At 38.2% G+C, this 19,684-nt stretch overlaps 1 pseudogene; it reads left to right on the top strand.

Moving 5' to 3' along the window:
- Positions 1-15,712: 15,712 nt before the first annotated feature.
- Positions 15,713-19,157, top strand: LOC135275851 (uncharacterized; annotated as a pseudogene).
- Positions 19,158-19,684: the final 527 nt, after the last annotated feature.

The raw sequence follows: 19,684 nt of genomic DNA, 5'->3' as shown, positions 1-19,684 counted from the left end.
TCCTATTCCTCCCCCTGCCCAGTGCATAAGTCTGTCTGTGTGAACTGCAAGTGTAGACAGAGCTGTTTTCATGAGCTGGAGGAATACTAACAAACCACTGAATGGGGTTTAAACCTATATGTAATGTCACGGAGCTGTTAGCAATAAGAGTACTTTTGTCAAGAGTACAAGACTCTTCTTATAGGCCAACTAAGCACTCTGTTGAAATTACATTTACAGAAATTTTTTGTCCTAAAAATAATAGGAATGTAAAGAATTTTTTGCTCAAGGATGTTTCTTTTCAACATTACTTTTTATTGCAAAATAAAATGAATGAAAACCCACCAAAACTATATGCCCATGTTTTCACAGTAAAATGTGAAATACTCATTAAAAACAACATTACGTTGTCCTTAAGATTTTTATTTATTTATTCATTTATTTTGAGACAGAGTCTTGCTCTGTCACCCAGGCTGGGGTGCAGTGGCACCATCTTAGCTCATTGTCACCTCTGCCTCCTGGGTTCAAGCAATACTCCTGCCTTAACCTCCTGAGTAACTGGGACTAAAGGCATGTGCCACAAGACCCGGCTAATTTTTTGTGTTTTTAGTAGAAACAGGTTTTCACCATGTTAGCCAGGAAGGCCTCGTGATTCACCCTGACTTCATGATTCACCCACCCCGGCCTCCCAAAGTGTTGAAACTACAAGCGTGAGTCACCACGCCCAGCCATCCTTAAGATTATCAATGAAAAAAGTTTTATTCTAACAAAACATATTTATAATATACTTAAGTATGGTATTTACCATTTAACTCTTATAAAACATGAAAAGAGAAATGATTGGAAATAATTTTTTCAAACTATTAAGTCACTATTACTACAGTGATTTTTCTTTTGGTGGTGGGATTATGGCTGGTTACTTCCTTCTTCTCTGTGCACTTATGTGCTTTTCCTGTTTTCCAAATTTTCTATACAACAAGCAAAAAATATCTTTCAATAAATTCCCAGTGCCCCCCGAGACCACACTTTTATTTCACTACCTTTTGTTTATCGATTCCAGTTTTTTAAAATTCAAAAGCATTTGAAATTTATAGTCAAATTATTTTTGTAACACATATAAGACAAATATCTTGTACCGTAAAAATAGGCTCCTTCAGCTATGATGTACAGTGGTGTCACCTCTCTGGTTATTTTCTTTTGTGCTTCAATAAAGAAGGCTAGTTTAAAAAACAAAAACCTGCCGGGCACGGTGGCTCACGCCTGTAATCCCAGCACTTTGGGAGGCTGAGGCAGGTGAATCACAAGGTCAGGAATTTGAGACAAGCCTGGCCAAAATGGTGAAACCCTGTCTCTACTAAAAATACAAAAATTAGCCGGACACAGTGGTGGGCGCCTGTAATCCCAGCTGCTCGGGAGGGTGAGGCGGAATTGCTTGATCCCGGGAGGCGGAGGTTGCAGTGAGCCAAGATCGCGCTACTGCGCTCTCACCTGGGCAACAGACCAAGACCCCATCTCAAAAAATAAAATAAGAATAAAAAAAAAACAAACCTAAGCTTTCTTCACTGCGAAGTACCTTTCACTTGTTGGTAATTCAATCTTCAAACCCTTTTAAATATGTGTGTGTGTGTGTGTGTATATATATGTGTGTGTATATATATAATATATATATGAGTTGTATATTTTCAACATGTTATGAAAAATTTCAAACATACAGAAAAGCTAAAAATAAAAAGGTACAGTTTATACTACTAATAGCTCTATCAGCTAGATTATATAATTAACATTCTAGTATCTTTGCTTTCTCACATACTATTTCCCATTCATCAATCCATCTTATTTTTTTGAAACATTTCAAAGTAAGTAGCAGGTAAGAGTACACTTTGCTAAATACTCTTTCATGCATATTTTTAACTAGAACAGTTCAGTCTTTTTCACTTTATTTTTTTGCTTTGGGGGTAAAATTTATGTGCAATGGAATGTTAAAATCTTTAGTTACCAGTTAGCAAGTTTTGACAAATGTGTGTGTCTATGTCACCTAAACTCTTGTCAAAATATAGAACATCACCATAATGCAGGAAATTTCTTCATGTTTCTTCTAAGTCCCTGAACTGTCCATCCCAGAGCCAATCATTGTCCAGATTTGATTCCACAATATAATTGTTTTTTCAAGGCTAGAACTGCATATGAATGGAGTCATACAGCGTGCAGTCTTTTGTGCCTGGCTGTTTCACTCAGCATAATGTCTCTGCTGTTCATTCATGGTGTTTTGTTTTTTAATCGTTTTCTTTTTGTTGCTGAGTTGTCTCCCATTATATAAGAGATTGTTTAGGTATCCATTTTTCTGTTGATGGATACTTAGGTTATTCCACATTTTAGTAATATGGACAGTCTTGTACAAGTCTTTTTGTAGGCATCTGTTTTCATTGCTCTTGGGAAAATACCTAGGAATAGAATCGCTGGGTCAGAGGATAGATGTGCATCTGGGTTTTTTTTTTTTTTTCTTCTCAAATTTTTCCAAAGAGGTTTCTCATCTTATACTCCAACCCACAAGTTATAGGAATCTCATTTTTCTCTATATTCTTGGCAACACTTGGCATTGTCAATCCTTTTTTTTTAAAAAAAAAAAATTTGCTTTGTTATGTATAGGTACCTGAATTGTGTCTTTTACTATATATATTTAAGTTATATGAATTGTATTTTTTAAATGTTGAAATATTTGGTCAATTTCTTTGCTATCTAAAGAAGGAAAAGACAAGAGGGACAAGTTTTGCTCTAATGAACCTAGACTTCCTAAGTCCACAGCATATTGAAATTGGCAAAATTCTAGTATTTTGTAAGAGTCTATTTTTCTTTCATGAAGAACTGTGTTTTCCCAAGATTTAAATGGTAATTACTATAGGCTCACTTCATCATTATCATCAACATGATTGTTGGTCCCTTCTCCTAAGTCCTTTTCTTCTATTTCCCACTTTTCTTCTGTTTCCACTTCCCAATTCCTTAAGACTATCTGTAGGGACTATGGAGTTGCTTCATACATTCCAGGCATCTTTGTCAGGTAATTTCCTCTGTCTCATGTATCCTTAGACTGTAGGCATTTGTGTCCATGTCTGATCCTTTTCTTAATCTATGAACATTTTGAGAAAGGAAATATTTAATTTACCTTAGCACAGCCACTTGCACCCAGTAGGTGCTGACTAAACATTTATTGAATGTGTGATTGTGAGAGACGATGGAGTAGTGAAGAACACAAACCCTAGTGCTAGACCCTTCCACTTACCAGCTGTGTGATATCAAGCAGGTGGCTTACCCTCTCTGAGTCTCAATTTCCATCTGAATAATGAAGATAATAAAAGTACTTACCTTACTGAAGTTTTTTGGGGATTAATGAGTTAATTTTTAAAAAGCCATTAGAAGAACGCCTAACATACTATAAATATATACAAGTAAAATGAAACCAAATCATCTTTGGATCACATATACAATTTTATGGAAAACAGTGTCTTTCTAAATTGATGTCTAGCCTATTTGAAAATTTTTCTTAAAAATAACAAACAATAAGCAATAATTCAATCTGAAACTACTTCTTTCAAGTATTCTAGTTCTGTTATTCTAGAATTTGGTGAGTGAATCTATTTACCCATTATGATTTTGTAGCCTTTGATCATATGCCTCTTATCCTCCAGATTTTCAGACTAAATCTGTCTGTAACACCTTTTCTTCTTTTCTTATCTTGGGTCTTCTGTTATGTCTTCCTTGAAGTGCTCCGATTAGATCTGCAATACTTGAGATGTAAATTATACTCCCATTTTTTTTAAACAAAGAGAAAAGCAATGTAATCCTTAGTGGTCCTAAATATTATTCAACTTATCTTTACATTCAATTTGTTTATCTATGAAAGGAATGCATTTTTAACAATGAAATAAACAGCAAACATTGATATTACTTATTGACAGTATTTATGGTTGATGGGCCCCACATATTCTGAAAGGTTATGTTGTCATTCTTTTAAGAAGATTTCAGAGTTTTCTACTGAAAGAATTTGAAAATAAGACTTGGAAGGGTCCTGAGAGCAACTTTCTGTAGAGGAAAAGGCTAAACAGTACCCCAGAATCGTCAGTAGCAGTGATAGTATGGCTTTATTTTCCTTCACTGGACTAGGTTCCATGACTAAACGTCTTATATTTGGAAGTCAAAACGCATCTTTGACTTCTTACAACATAGATAAAACATGCTTACAAAATCAAAGGAGAGCATTGACTATTGTGACCTGTTTAACATATTTCTCTGCTTTGCTTCGGATGAGAGATTTCAAATCTCATCATTAATGTGGTGAAAAATATTGAATTGGAAAACACTAACATTGTCTTTCCATATTGATTCATCTTCTGTGTGTAACTTCAGAACAAGAAAAAGATATTAATGGTCACCTTGGCTGTTTCCTTGTGACCTCCAACATGGCTCGCATTTAAAATTGAATCTGGTCTGGGGTGTCTGGGGGTGGGGAGTGGAAATCTACAGGGTGCAGAATAAAGGCTAGATGTGTCCACTTGGTATTAAAGAAATGCTTCTGCAAGCAAAACAAGAAACAATATTTGGTAAAAATGAGTGTCGTTTTCCCCTGCTCTGGCATCTGTTTGCGTTTACAATGGCCGTAGTGTTTTTCTTTACCTGGTAGGTGGCCTCTCCATGTATCGATGAGGCACTGCGTGAAAATGTGCCTCCTTATGTTGGAGGGAAATTTGCTTTCACTTCTTTTCCCTGCTCTCCTGTGCCTCCCTTTGTTCTAATCATACATGTGAGGAGAAAAGCCAGTGAAATCAGCAATCATTTTCTTCTCCAGCCACTTTTTGGAGTTAATAATTCAAACAGATCTTTTACAAACTCATTTTATTCTTAGAAATGGCCTTATTGCTAACAGTCTGCTCTCCAGTTGTACTTTATCAAGCAGCAGATCTGTTGTAAAATGTGATGACTGGATTTCATCTGTTTTGCCACCCCCTAAGAATTCATTGCCCACAGTGCTTCAACTGCTGTTATAAGAGACAGTTTAATTTTTGTGGTACATTGATTGATAACTGGGCTCCCTGGTAACATGGTCTTCCTTGAATAGGACTGCTGTTTTCTAGGTCTCAGATCCCCTGAAGATGCTACATAACTCCCTGTATGAAACAAATCTTCCACACCCTAATAGTAATATACCAAATCCCCAAATGAACAGAAAATACACACAAATACCTATAGGTATCTTCATGCCTGTAGGTGATATAATATGGGAAGGGAAGTTCCCCTTGGTCTTAGGTATGATGAAATCAGAGAAACAGAAAAAACAGACAACCCACCCAACAACCAATCAAACAAAACTGGAAGACTTGCCACAATTCTGAAAAGTTCTCTAAATTGGTCTCTACTGAGTAATAAAATTGCAGGTGCTTCTCTACTTCTTGAAAAGCTTTTCTGTAGCTCTCAGGTGAACCATGTAGGATACATTCTATGTAACTCAAATTTAAAAATAATAGTAATAATAACAATGAAAGAGAGGGCAAAAAATGTTGGCAAAAAGGAGAATTGTAAAAATCATGAAAACAAGGGGTAGAAGGATTTGTCAGAGAGATTTGAATCTCTAAGTTATGGGACCAATCTTGTCATCAACTTATGAAAAATCAATTTTTAAACAAAACTCTCATTCTTTTCAGTATATCGAGGTTAGAAACTTCATGTTTACACACACCTCAAAGAAGAGGACAATGATGTAGGTCCTAATAAAACCATCACTCCTGGTTAGTAAATTTGCTAAGCCTACTGCATGAAAGAAAGTTGAGGGCTTGGTTAAAACCTTAGCAGATAATTTAGCACAAAATAAGTTCTTAGGAGCCTAACATGCCTGATGATTTTGATGAAATCTCTTTCTTCCTAACCATGTACATTCAACGACTGATGCATTTGGTGGCAACGTTAAGGTGGAAGGTCACAATTTCTAGTCTGACATATCACGTTGCTTCATTAATGCTTGGCCTGGTCCCCTGTGACCACTCCTCTATCCATTTCCAAAGCAACTCCTACTCTGCCTACTTTCTTTTTGTTTGAGTTAAATGTGATGGTTAGATAAAACTATCTTTATATTGAATGTTATTCATTCAACAAATATTTATTGAGAAACTACAATGCTTCAGGCACTAGGAGCTGGTGATTTAGTAATGAACAAGACAGAAAAAACTTCTGCCTTCTTGGACTTTGCATTCTAGTGAGTGAGAGGAATAATAAAGTAAGTAAACAAAGTAAATGAAATAAGATAGTGATAAGGGGTCAGGTGCAGTGGCTTATGCCTGTAACTCCAGCAGTTTGGAAGGCCGAAGTGGGCGAATCACTTGAGCCCAGGAGTTCGAGAACAGCCTGGGTAACATAGTGAAACCACATATCTATTAAAAATACAAAAATTAGCTGGGCATAGTGGCTCATGCCTATAGTCCCAGCGACTTAGGAGGCTGAAGTGGGAGAATCGCTTGCGCCTGGGAGCCAGAGGTTGCAGCGAGCCAGGATCCCACCACTGCACTTCAGCCTGGGTGACAGAGCCAGATCCTGTCTCAAAAAAAAAAAAAAAAAAAAAAGATAATGATAAGGGCTAATAGTCAAGAAGAGAGGATAGGAAAGTTTTAGATAGAGTAGCCAAGGGTGGCCTCACTGATAAGATGATTTTGATGAAAGACCTAAAGAGAGTCAGGGAAGTGGCCATGCAGATATCTGGTGGATTAGCAATCCAGACAGGGAGAATACCAAGTGCAAAGGCTGTGGGGCTGGGACATGCCTGACATTTTTATGGGGAAAGCCAAAGAGGCTGGGATTCCCGAAGTAGAGTAAATGAGGGAGAGAATTATAGATGATGTCACAGAGGCAATGAAGACCAGGCCACGTAGGATCTTATAAGCCATGAAAGGAACATTGGTTTTTGCTCTGAGTCCCATGGGAAGCCATTGGAGCTTTCTGTGCACAAAACATTGGAGGGTTTTATGCAAAATAATGAATGTTATGTTGACTGAGAATAGATGAAAAGAGTGCAAGGGTGGATGGTTGGAAATCAGTTAGAAGGCTACAGAAGTTATTCAGAGAGGATTGGACCAGGGTGATGGTAGTAGAGGTGGTAGGTAGTCATATTCTATATCTTTGTGGTAGAAACAACCAAATTTGATGATGCCTGTTAGACTTAGAGCAGAGTTATGGCTACCATGAGGGTATAAATCTAAGTGACTGATAGAATGGAGTTTCAGTGAGTTGAGGTGGGGAAGATAGGAGGATATTTTTCTGTGGCACATGTGTGTAAAGACACTGATTTTGGACATGTTAAGAGTAAGATGTCTATTAGATATTCAAGTGGAAGTAGCAAGTAAGCACTTGGAAATATGAGTCTGCAGTTGAGGAAAGAGGCAAAGTGGAGATAGAAATTTGAGTATCATCAGCATATAGATGCTATTTAAAGCCATGAGACTAGATGAGCTCCCTTAAATCACCTCTTAGAGAAGGCATCTATGAACTAAATGTTGGGGTTCAGGGAGATGAGGAGAAACTAGTCATCGAACTGATAAGGAGTGACCAACAAGAGAACCATGTCGTAGGAGACAAGTGAAAAACATGTTTCAAGGCAGATAGAATGATTGATTGCTAAAAGTTCACATATCACTGAAAGAACAAATAAGATGGGAATCATTTCATGGAATTTAGCGACCACATTTAACAATATAGAGTTGATCAGTAACTTTCAGAATAACTTATATCTGTTGAGCGCAAGGTCTAAAGTAACCCAAAACAGCTTATCAACCTCTATGGATTAAATCAAAGAATGTGATCAGGGGTAAGTAACTTGTTTTAAAGCAAGATGGGGTAAGGGAGATATTGAGAGTTCTAAGTTCCTTACCACCACCTTCTTACACACTAAAATGTTGAAACAATGTAATACTCAAAACAAACAAGCAAGCAAACAAATAGAACATCATCTGAATAGTAATATATGCAATGGTCTTTGATGGAAACCATGACAACAGGGAAAAGAGGCCTTAAAAAATGTGCGTGTGCTTCTGCTCTGCTTTCTCAATGTATTTATCACGTCATGGCCTTGGCAAGAGGAAGAGGTAGAGAAAAATAAATAACTGATTTCTCATCTTTCAGAAGAAAACAAAACTGGTCTGATGTAAGTGGTTAAAAGTCCTCCCTATAGTTGTCAATTTAAACGTAAAGCAGCAATTTAAAAAAATGGATGGGATTGCAGTTGTGTGGGTGGATTTGGTAGGGCGTTTAATTTTGCTATGGAGTGGAGGGTAATCTTGGCTAGAACAAAAGCATATCTCTTTGACTTTTTAGAATGCCCCAAGGTCCATCTGACTTGAACTAGAATTGGAAAAAGGGAAGAGAGATGGAAGGGAGTGATCAAAGTTGGAAAACTGTAGAACTTTTCCCCATGAAAATCAAGAAAGGCAAATACAGATGAAAAATAAAGCTAGTGCTCCTCCACATGTTTGGAATTGCATTTTTGGTACTCTCAACTAACTGAAATGCAGCCTCTTAGAGAAGGCTGTTCTAAAGCTTATGTAGTATAGGATAGGTGTGAGACTGCCCCTCAGGGCAGAGGGGAACGTTAAACATACTGATTCCTGTTGGTTATTTGATTTCCTCTTTGATGTTAGTGACAGAACATTTACTGATTAATTTGTGACCTCTCTAGGAGGGGGGTAGAGAGGAGAGAATAGAAACAAAGAGATAGCCCATGCAAGGAACAATTTACTTAAGTCCTTTAATGATCCCATTGGGAGTGATGTGGTTGGCTTGACACTGATGTTCAATAGACACCTCCCCCTCCCATCCTGGGGGTCTTTAGCTCTAAAATCTCTGTGGTTGAACTTTTGAGACAGCCTGTTAGGCCGCCACATATGCCATGACCCAAGGGAGTGGCTGGCAATTACTCTGGATGCTTCTTGAGGATTCTTTATTGTTCTTGCCCTTAATCTGCCTCTGTAAGATCTCAAACTTTTCTCTTCTCGCTCCAGCTGCACTATGTGTCCGTGCTTGTCTCTCGGGTGTAGGATTCTCACGTCTCCTTTTTCACAGTGGCTCAGGTAAGGGGACTTGTTACAACATCTTGAGATGCTCTCTTTCGTCCTAGCTCTCTTGGAAGGGAGGAAAGGAGATGAGACATACTGAAACCATGTTTTCTTGATGTAGAGAATAATCCAGTTCACAGACTAGAAAATATTTTATTCCTTGTAGGCTCAGCAGTACAGAAACAAAGTGGGGAAAGGAAAACAATTTCTAAAGAGTGAATTATTATGAAGTATCTCAGAAATGCCCATGCCACCTGCTTTACTTCTCATAATTTTCATAACATCCTTTACTTCTCATAATTCACTAAATTCACTATGCTCTACATTTCATCTGTGTTGTGATGAGTTAAGTTTCCTTGTTGGGAATTTTTTCAGGACATTTGTCCACCAGAACAAAAATCAATATTCTCTCTCTTAAACAGAAGCATTTGAACAACTTTCACTATGAGGAGGTGAGAATGATAATTATATTGATACTTGTTTTAAGAATTACCCAGAAGCAGATAAAAATTTGTGAATAAATTACTTATTAAGAAAGTTGTCCCAGAAGAAATCAGTGAAGGAGTGGGGGCATGAGGAAAGGAAAAGGGAAGTCAAGCAAAGTGTGCTATTTTAGGCCGAGTCTCATAGCAGGGAGATTTGGCCTAAATCTACAAGGGAAACTTACAGCAAAAATTGAGTTGTCTGCCAGAAGGCAACTGGGAGAAACTTGGGTTTTCATACACTTGCATTATCAGTCACAGCTAAGAACACCCAAGGGCCATGTAAACTCCTGATCACTTCTGCTCTCAGCCATAGGGTAATCCTTTAAAATCAGACAAATGGACAGGCCATTGGAAATAAGAGTCTTGGATCTAGGAAGAAATTCAGGAAACAACAAAGCAATTCAGGGAAACCTGGGTGGGTTACTGCAGTGACTACTACATCATTTTAAGCATTTATTCTAGTGCCTAGAAAGCTGTGTCGTGTGTGTGTGTGTGTGTGTGTAATGCTATTTAGTTCTCACAATACCCTTGGAATTATCTCTGTTTTACATACTAAGAACTGAAGTGTTCAGTAATTTGTAAGAGGGTTTAAAAAAAAGGTCAGCAACAGAGCCAGGATTCAAATCCTGGTCTGTCTGAAGGCCATGTCCACAGTCACATTCCTCTCTCCTTATTATACTACCTCCTGGTCAGCCTCCTAACCAATGTAAGGGGTGCAGTTCAGGAAGGATAGGAGAACTTGGGATGGGATAAACAGAAAAAAAAAAACAGATGATAAAATAGTTTGTAACTAAGAAATGTTATAGCAATTGAGGGGGGATTATTCTATGACCAGGAGAAGGGAAGATGAAGGAAATTTAATAATGATCTTCAAGTTCATGAAAGGGTTTAACACAGAATAGATTAACCAGCTGTGCTCAAATTTCTGCATAGTGCATTTTAAAAGAAAACTATTTGCTATTATAGCACGAGGATTTTAGGTTGGATTGAAGGAAGTGTTCCCCGGCCAAAAAGGCTATTGAGCACTAGAGTGAAATCATATAAACTCAAATTAGAGAGAAAAGGAAAGAAAAGAAAAGAAAAAAGATGTGAGCCCAGTCTGTCACACTGCAAATATATGAGATGCTACCTTGAACACAGCTGCTTCACACCTGCAACCTTCCACAGAGGGAGAGTGTGAATTTAAAAAAAATAAAGCAGCAAACTTCACTGTAGCTGAGGATGCTAGGAAACCTGAAGTCTTTGTAGAAACTATCATATTAATTATTGTATTAGGGAAGAAATATGTACTGGTATGGTTTAGTAGTTTGCTTCTTAATGAGAACTCTCTTTCACTTTTGTCCTTTCTTCTCCAAAGGCAACCATTTCCAATGCCATTAAGTATATGTAAAAGATAGATATACAAGAAATAACATTTGGTGAACCAACCATGTGGCACAGAGCCAAGGACTGTTCAGATAGCAAAGGGAATGGACTTTGACAGTATCTTGTGAAGTGGCACATATCATTGAATAATCTGTTGTTTTGATGTCCTCTATGTACCCACAAACCTTGCCCCTGAAAATTTTCTGCATAATTCCATTTAGATTTCTTAGACTTATATGTGCGTGTCTACACATATATACACATACTCACATACATGTATGTATATATACATAAACACTCTCAATGATGTGTTAGATGGTATATGTACTGCAGCCAGACTAAACTAGCCCATTGTTTTATAATGGGGTGTATACTAAAAATTTATTTTTAAGTTGCTTATAAATGCGTTTTCCCCATAGAAATTCTGGTGTAGGTATAATTATTTTGGGGCAGAATATCACTATAATCACACCAAATCTACCAATCAAGGTACTATCATTTAGCTACGCTGTGATTTACTGGAGGAACTCCATCACCAGATCATTATTTCTCTGGAAAAAATAAATTCCATTTTGAATTTGGAATTCCAGAAATATTTCCATCCTAATGTGCCTCTCAGTAGAGGTTGGTTAGAGGATTTTCTACACATTGGGTAAAGCCAATTGCCAAAATTCAATTACTCCCCGAAGTTGCTTTTCCTTTAACAAGAGTGCTGACTTGTTAGCACTGTGAAATTGAATTGAAAAAAATTATGTGAAAGAGAGTTTTCCTTACTTCCATTTTAATAGCAGGCATTCATAGGATTGAAGAGAGAGTAACAATTATTATTAGCACCTACTATGTGTTGGACACTTTGTTACTTATTATATGTATATTATCTTATGTAGGCTTCATAACAACCTTGGGATGTTATGTTATTACCACCATTCTACAAAAGAGGAAATTGACTTAAAGAAGTCAGCTTGCTGGAAGTTCTATAAATAATAAATGATAGAATTGGGTTGTGCCGTGGTTTGAATGTCTCCTCCCAAATTAATGTTAAAATTTAATTGCCATTGTAACAGTATTAAGAGGTATGACTGGAAAGATGTAGATTAGGCCATGAGAACTTCATCCTCTTGAGTGGATTAACCAGTTTTCACAGGAGTGGGATCATTATAAAAGGCCAAGTTTGGTCCTCTTTCTCTCTTGCCCTCTCTTGCTCTTCTGCCTTCTCCCATGGGATGATGCCACAAGAGGGCCCTAATCAGATGCCAGCCCCTCAATCTTGGACTTACCATATAGAACTATGATAAATAATTTTTTTTTCTTTAGAAATTACTCAAACAGTGGTATTTTGTTATAACAGCACAAAACAATGTAAGATGGGTTGTTTTGAATTCTGGACTACCTGACTCTAAATCAAAAGCCTTTTCATGGATGTTGTGGTGGACATTTGTGGATTATGTGCCCGACATCTGTTCTCTCTTCCATATTTTCCTGTGAAAAATTTAATCTTCACTACCTGTCCCACATACCACACCACATCACAGACATTTAGTTTGAATGGAATTGACCCCGCCACCTGGTGAGCTCAGATTGACTTAGGCCAACTACTATATTATATTCCTCTCATTTCCCCTGCAATGGTGCCTGATTCAAAGATAAGTAGGCAGCTCAACCAGAGACAATGAGATAGAAGGACACTTTTGCTTGTCACCTTAGAATGAGAAGCTCCCTTCTTTAACTGTGTTGCAAAAGAATGTGAGTTCTACAAGCTCACATTCTGTGGTTCTTGGTTCTGGTGTGGTGAATACTGTGTACAGCCTTAGTTTGAAGCCACTGGGGCAGAAGACAGAGGGAATTCAGGGTCTTAACAACAATTTTTGGACTCCTGGATCAAGCTTTACCTGAAGTAAGAACTGATTCTGGATTTGATTGTAAACATATTTGCTCAAACAACAACTTATAGTTTGAGCTACTTTATGGGGTTCGTGTCATTTTAACATAAAGAGTTGTGATACAGACACTGCCCAGGACTGTACCTTCATTAAAAACATTTACATCTTCCAAATTTGTGGTATGATGAGACTTGACTTCCACAATCACACTCCTGAAACAATAGCAACCTAATTAATCAAATAAGATTACATTCAGGCTATTGCCCTTACTAAGTAAGAAAAATTGCCCACTTAAAATTTACAAAGATTCTGAACAATACAGAATAAAAACAAAGAATGTTTTGGTTAATGATTTAAAGTTAGACAGGAAAAAAAAAACTAATTAAATGATGCCTTTCTCTGATAATCTAGTTAATTGAAGTTTTAATTCCAGTAGGAATAATAAAAACTGGGGTCTAAGTTTAATAAGTAAAGTTTTCAAATTATTTATATATGCTTAATTTAGAAAAATGTATGTACACATTCATTTTCCTTGTGAGACATTAAAATATATTAACATAGATTAAGCAAAATATATTTTCCTTTATCGTGATAATTTCTTGTTATCTCAAGTCTTTCCTCTAAATGTGATAAGAATACATAGCTATAGTTTTCAGGGTGTCATATGTATCACATATAAATCCAGATACCTATCATTATATCCTGAGAAAATTAAGAAACTGGGGAATCACTGTAAAGAAAGAAAGCAAATAGTACAGAGAAAATAAGAAGGAAGAAGTAATAATGACTCATTTCAAAGGTCATTTTCCTGTGAAACTAAGGAAGATTAAACTCTAGGATCCCTCATTTGCAGGGGCACTTCCAAAGCTTTGAGAGAGACCCTAGCAATGTGTTCATATAGCTATATATATTTTTGAAAAGTAGAAAAGCTAAGTATTTTAACTGCAATTAGTAAAGCCTACTGTATTCTTTCCCTCTCTAATCTTCCCTGGCCCATCATAATTTTACTTGGTTTGGATAGTAGGCAAATGACTACAGAAATTTTTAGAATCTGGCTAAAGGAAAGTTCTATTGCAAAGGGAATTAAAGTGGGGTATATTTTTGTATGCCATGGACACTCCCACATTTAGTTAAGGTATTGGTAGGCATCTCAGTGTAGGATTGCCTTCTAAGAACACATATTCTTTCAGCTGTGCCAACTCACCTGGCATCGTGACAAGAATCTGCTTGGTCAGAGATTTTATCAGGATACAAATGGATACTAAGGTGTCTAGCACTAGAAGTATATATGTAGTGAGGAGAAACCTCTGGTGAAATGTAGAGACAGATGCTAGTCTGTGGAAATTCTTCCAATTATCAGAAATATAAAGCTGCCAGCTGATGATTCAGTTCTCATCAATATGAAACGAAATAGAAAGTTAGCTCCTGTCAAGAATATAACAATACTGCATATACAATTATTGATGCTGTGTGTGTGTATGTTGTGCGTGTGTGTATAAGAAAGACTGAATTATCTTTTGTCTATTTTATTATAGACAATATTATAAAAATTGTCTATATTTTCTTATAGGGAATGTTATAAAAATCATATTATGAAAAGGTTATCAAAGAGTTTGCATAAAATAAGTGTTAAAAAGTAGATTAACAACTCTTTGTGCTCTGGAAGACTCCATTCTATTTTCTGCTTTTGAGTTCTTTACTGGTATAAAGAAAGTAATAGCTATGCAAGATAAACAAGTTTTAGAGATTTGCTGTACAACAGTGCCTACAGTTAATAATGTGGTATTGTGCACTTAAAAATTTGCGAAGAGGATAGATCTTACATTAAGTGTTGTTATCACATGCAGAAAAGCAAAGAGACACAAGGAAACTTTTGGAGATAGTGGATATGTTCATTACCTTGCTTGTGGTGATGGTATCATGACTGTATGTGTATTTTCAAACTCATCAAATTGTATATATTAAACACAACTATTTTATAAGATGCATTTTTAAATTATACTTCAATAAAGCTGTAAAACAGTGTATTAAGTGGTTAGGTGATAAAATGTAATTTTTTAATGAATTTTGTGTTATTTGTGGTTTTTGTTGGTCTTTTAACATTTGAAAGATTTTCTGGTTTCTTGTACTATATTAATAATCACTTTTGTACTTAATATCATATTTGTAAGTTTGTATATTTTTTCTTAAAAAGGAACCCTCAAATAAACATTCAGGCTTCAAACACCTAGATACAACTTTACCTATTCCAGCTTTTGGTAAAGAGGAATTAGTTGTACTTCTAAATGAATCTTGTTTCTTCTCAAAATTTCTGCCTGAGGATTATTTGTCGGGTCATCAAAGACACCAATCATTTTTCTTCTATAAAAGGAAGAATCAATTCTACTTATTTCATATTTAAACTTTTTAATCAGCATTCTTGAGGAATAATTGCAATAATGCCAATAGTGCATATTTGAAATGTACAATTTGGTAAGTTTTGACCTATGTTTACACCAACAAAATGTCAACATAATCAAGATAATGGAAATTTTTATTATCCCCAGAGCTTTCCTCATGCTCCTTTGTATTCTTTTCTTCTGTCTCTACTCATGGCCCCATCTCAACCCCAGTCAACCACTGATCTGGTATTTTTCCTCCCCCAGGATCTTGTAAAGTTTTTATTTTTATTTTTTTAAATTTTACTTTAAGTTCTGGGATACATGTGCAGAACATGCAGGTTTGTTACGTAGGTTTACATGTGCCATGGTGGTTTGCTGCACCCATCAACCTGTCATCCAGGCTTCAAGCCTCGCACGCATGCATTAGGTATTTTTCCTAATGCTTTCCCTCCCCTTACCCCATGACAGGCCCCAGTGTGTGATGTTCCCCTAACTGTGTCCAGTTTATAGACCCAGAACCCCTTGAATAAAGGTGAGACCAGGTTCCCTTGAGAAAGGACCTCACCACACTACTGACAATTTATGCTGTTAATTTTTCTCCCATCCTTCCCCTAGAAGACCTCCAGCCTTTTACTAGGGTAACTGTGCACTGGGGAAAGGGAAATGATCAGACATTTCAGGAGCTACTAGACATTGGCCCTGAGCTGACAATTTCAGGGGACCCAAAATGTTATTGTGGTCCTCCAGTTAAACTAGGAGCTTATGGAGGTCGGGCAATTAATGGGATTTTAGCTCACGTCTGACTTACAGCGTGTCCCTGGATTCATCCTGTGGTCATTTCCCCAGTGCCAGAATGCATAATTGGCATAGACATACTTAGCAGATGGCAGAACTCCCACACTGGCTCCCTGACTGGTAGGGTGAAGGCTATTATGGTGGGAAAGGCCAAATGGAAACCATTAGAGCTGTCTCTACCTAGAAAAATAGTAAATCAAAAACAAGATCACATCCCTGGAGGAATTACAGAGATTAGTGCCACCATCAAGGACTTGAAAGATGCAGGGGTGGTGATTCCCACCACATCCCCATTCAACTCTCCTCTCTGGCCAGTGCAGAAGACAGATGGATCTTGGAGAATGACAGTGGATTATTGTAAGCTTAACCAAGTGGTGATTTGAATTGCAGCTGCTGTAAGAGATGTGATTTTATTGCTTGAGCAAATTAACACATTTTCTGGTACCTGGTATGCAGCCATTGATTTAGCAAATGACTTTGTCTCCATTCCTATCCATGAGGCCCACCAGAAGCAATTTGCCTTCACCTGGCAAAGCCAGCAATATACCTTTACTCTCCTACCTCAGGGGTATATCAACTCTCTGGCTTTGTGTCATAATCATATTTGGGGAGACCTTGATCACTTTTTGCTTCCACAAGATATCACACTGGTTCATTACATTGATGACATTATGATGATTGTATCCAGTGAGCAAGAAGTAGCAAACACTGAACTTATTTGTGAGACGTTTGCATGCCAATGGATAAGAAATAAATCCAACTAAAATTCAGGGACCTTCTACCTCAGTAAAATTTCTAGGGGTCCAGTGGTGCGGGGCCTGTCAAGATATTTATTCTAAGGTAAAGGATAAGTTGCTGTATTTGGCCCCTCCTACAACCAAAAATGAGGCATAATGGCTAGTGGGCCTATTTGAATTTTGGAGGCAACACATTCCTCATTTGGGTGTGTTACTCCATCCTATTTATCCAGTGACCTGAAAGGCTGCCAGTTTTGAGTGGGGTCTAGAACAGGAGAATGCTCTGCAACAGGTCCAGGCTGCTGTGCAAGCTGTTCTACTACTTGGGCCATATGACCCAGTAGATCCAATGGTGCCTGAGGTGTCAGTGGCAGATAGGGATGCTGTTTGGAGCCTTTGGCAGGCCCCCATAGGTAAATCACAGTGGAGGCCTCTAGGATTTTGGAGCAAGGCCCTGCCATCTTCTGCAGGTAACTAGTCTCCTTTTGAGACAGCTCTTGGCCTGTTACTGGCCTTTAGTGGAAACTGAATGTTTGACTATGGGAAAGAAAGCCACCATGCGACCTGAACTCTCTATCACAAACTGGGTGCTTTCTGACCCATCTATCCATAAAGTGGATCGGGCACAGCAGCATTCTGTCATCAAATGGAAGTGGTATATACATGATTGGACTTGAGTAGGTCCTGAAGGTACAAATAAGTTACATGCCTATATGCATTTAAGGAAGTGGCTCAAATGCCCATAGTCTCCACTTCTTACCCTGCCTTCTCTCCCTGAGCCTGCACCAATGATCTCGTGGGGAGTTCCCTACTATCAGTTGATAGAGAAAGAGAAGACTGGGGCCTGGTTCACTGATGGTTCTGCATGATATGCAGGCACCACCCAAAAGTGGAGAGCCGCAGCACTATAGCCTCTTTCTAGGACATTGCTGAAGGACAGTGGTGAAGAGAAATCTCAGTGAGCAGTGAGAAATGGCCAGATATGCAATTATATACTGATGCATGGGCTGTAGCCAGTGGTTTGGCTGGTTGGTCAGGGATGTGGAAGAAGCATGATTGGAAAATTGGTGACAAAGAAATTTGAGGAAGAGGTATGTGGATGGACCTCTTTGAGTGGTCAAAAACTGTGAAGATACTTGTATCCTATGCGAGTGATCACCAACATGTGACCACAGCGGAGGAGGATTTTCAAGTGGCTAGGGTTACCCATTCTGTGGACACAGCCTCTTTCCCAGTCACCCCTGTCATTGCCCAATGGGCCCATGAACAAAGTGGCCATAGTGGCAGAGATGGAGGTTACACATGGGCTCCACTATGGCCACTGCTGAGTGCCCAATTTGCCAGCACCAGAGACCAACTCTGAGCCCTTGATATGGCACCATTCCTTGAGGTGACCAGCCAGCTACCTGGTGGCAGGTTGATTATATTGCACCTTTTCCATCATGAAAAGTGCAGAAGTTTGTCCTCACTGGAATAGATACTTACTCCAGATATGGGGTTGCCTATCCTGTACGCAATGCTTCTGCCAAGACTACCATCTGTGGACTCATATAATACCTTATTCAACATCATAGTATTCCACACAGCATTGCCTCTGACCAAGGCGCTCACTTTACAGCTAAATAAGTGTGGCAGTGGGCTCATGCTCATGGAATTTGCTGGTCCTCCCATGTTCCCCATTATCCTAAAGCAGCTGGATTGAGAGAATGGTAGAATAGCTTTTTGAAGTCACAATTATAATGCAAACTAGGTGGCGATACTCTGCAGGGCTGGGGCAAAGTTCTCCAGAAGGCTGTGTATACTCTGAATCAACATCCAGTGTATGGTACTGTTTCTCCCATAGCCAGGATTTACAGGTCCTGGAATCAAGGGGTGGAAGTGGAAGTAGCACCACTTGATCATCACCATCCACCATCACTGACCATCACCCCTTGTGATCCACTAACAAAATTTTTGCTTCCTTTTCCTGCAACATTATGTTCTCCTGGCCTAGAGGTCTTAGTTCCAGAGAGAGAAATGCTGCCACCAGGAGACACAACAATGATTCCATTAAACTGGAAGTTAATATTGCCACCTGGACACTTTGGGTTCCTCCTGCCTTTAAGTCAACAGGCTAATGAGGGAGTTAATCGTGTTGGCTGGGGTAATTGACCTGGACTATCGAGATGAAATCATTGTACTATTCCACAACAGAGGCAAGGAAGAGTTTGCATGGAATTCAGGAGACCCATTAGGGCATCTGTTAGTATTACCATGCCCTGTGATTAAAGTCAATAGGAAACTGCAACAGCCCAGTCCAGGCAGGACTACAAATGGCCCAGACCCTTCAGGAGTGAAGGTTTGGGTTACTCCACCAGGAAGAAAACCATGACCTGTAGAGATGCTTGCTTAAGCCAAAGACAATACAGAATGAGTAGTAGAAGAAGGTAGTCATCAATACCAGCTATGACAATGTGACCAGTTGTAGGAATGAGGACTGTAATTGTCATGAGTATTTCCTCTTTCTTTTGTTAAAATCATGTTTATGCATGTACACACTTGTACTAAGAAAATACTTTCATTTTCTTTTTCCTTTATTATGTGACATAAGATTTATTCACTTCCTATCAGCATTTAACTGTTGTTAACTTCAGGTAATAGTATTTGGGTTGGGGATTGGTGCATTTCTGGTTTTATGAAGGATAGTTGTACGAAGAATAGTTGTATTATCTTAAGCATAATTATGATCTTATTATTGTCTTTATTTGAAGATTATGTATGATCTCAGGAGATGTGTGTGGGTTCAAGTTGACAAGGGGTGGACTTGTGATGGTTAATATTGAGTGTCAACTTGATTGGATTGAAGGATACAAAGTATCGATCCTGGGTGTGTCTGTGAGGGTGTTGCCAAAGGAGATTAACATTTGAGTCAGTGGGCTGGGAAAGGCTGTTAATCTGGGTGGGTACCATCTAATCAGCTGCCAGCGAGTATAAAGC

Source organism: Aotus nancymaae, unplaced genomic scaffold, assembly GCF_030222135.1.
Source record: "Aotus nancymaae isolate 86718 unplaced genomic scaffold, 86718_ANA_hifiasm-v0.15.2.pri h1tg000019l, whole genome shotgun sequence".
NCBI lineage: Eukaryota > Metazoa > Chordata > Mammalia > Primates > Aotidae > Aotus > Aotus nancymaae.
The sequence above is the reverse complement of the archived record's forward strand: the minus strand, read 5'-3'. Positions and strand labels throughout refer to the sequence as shown.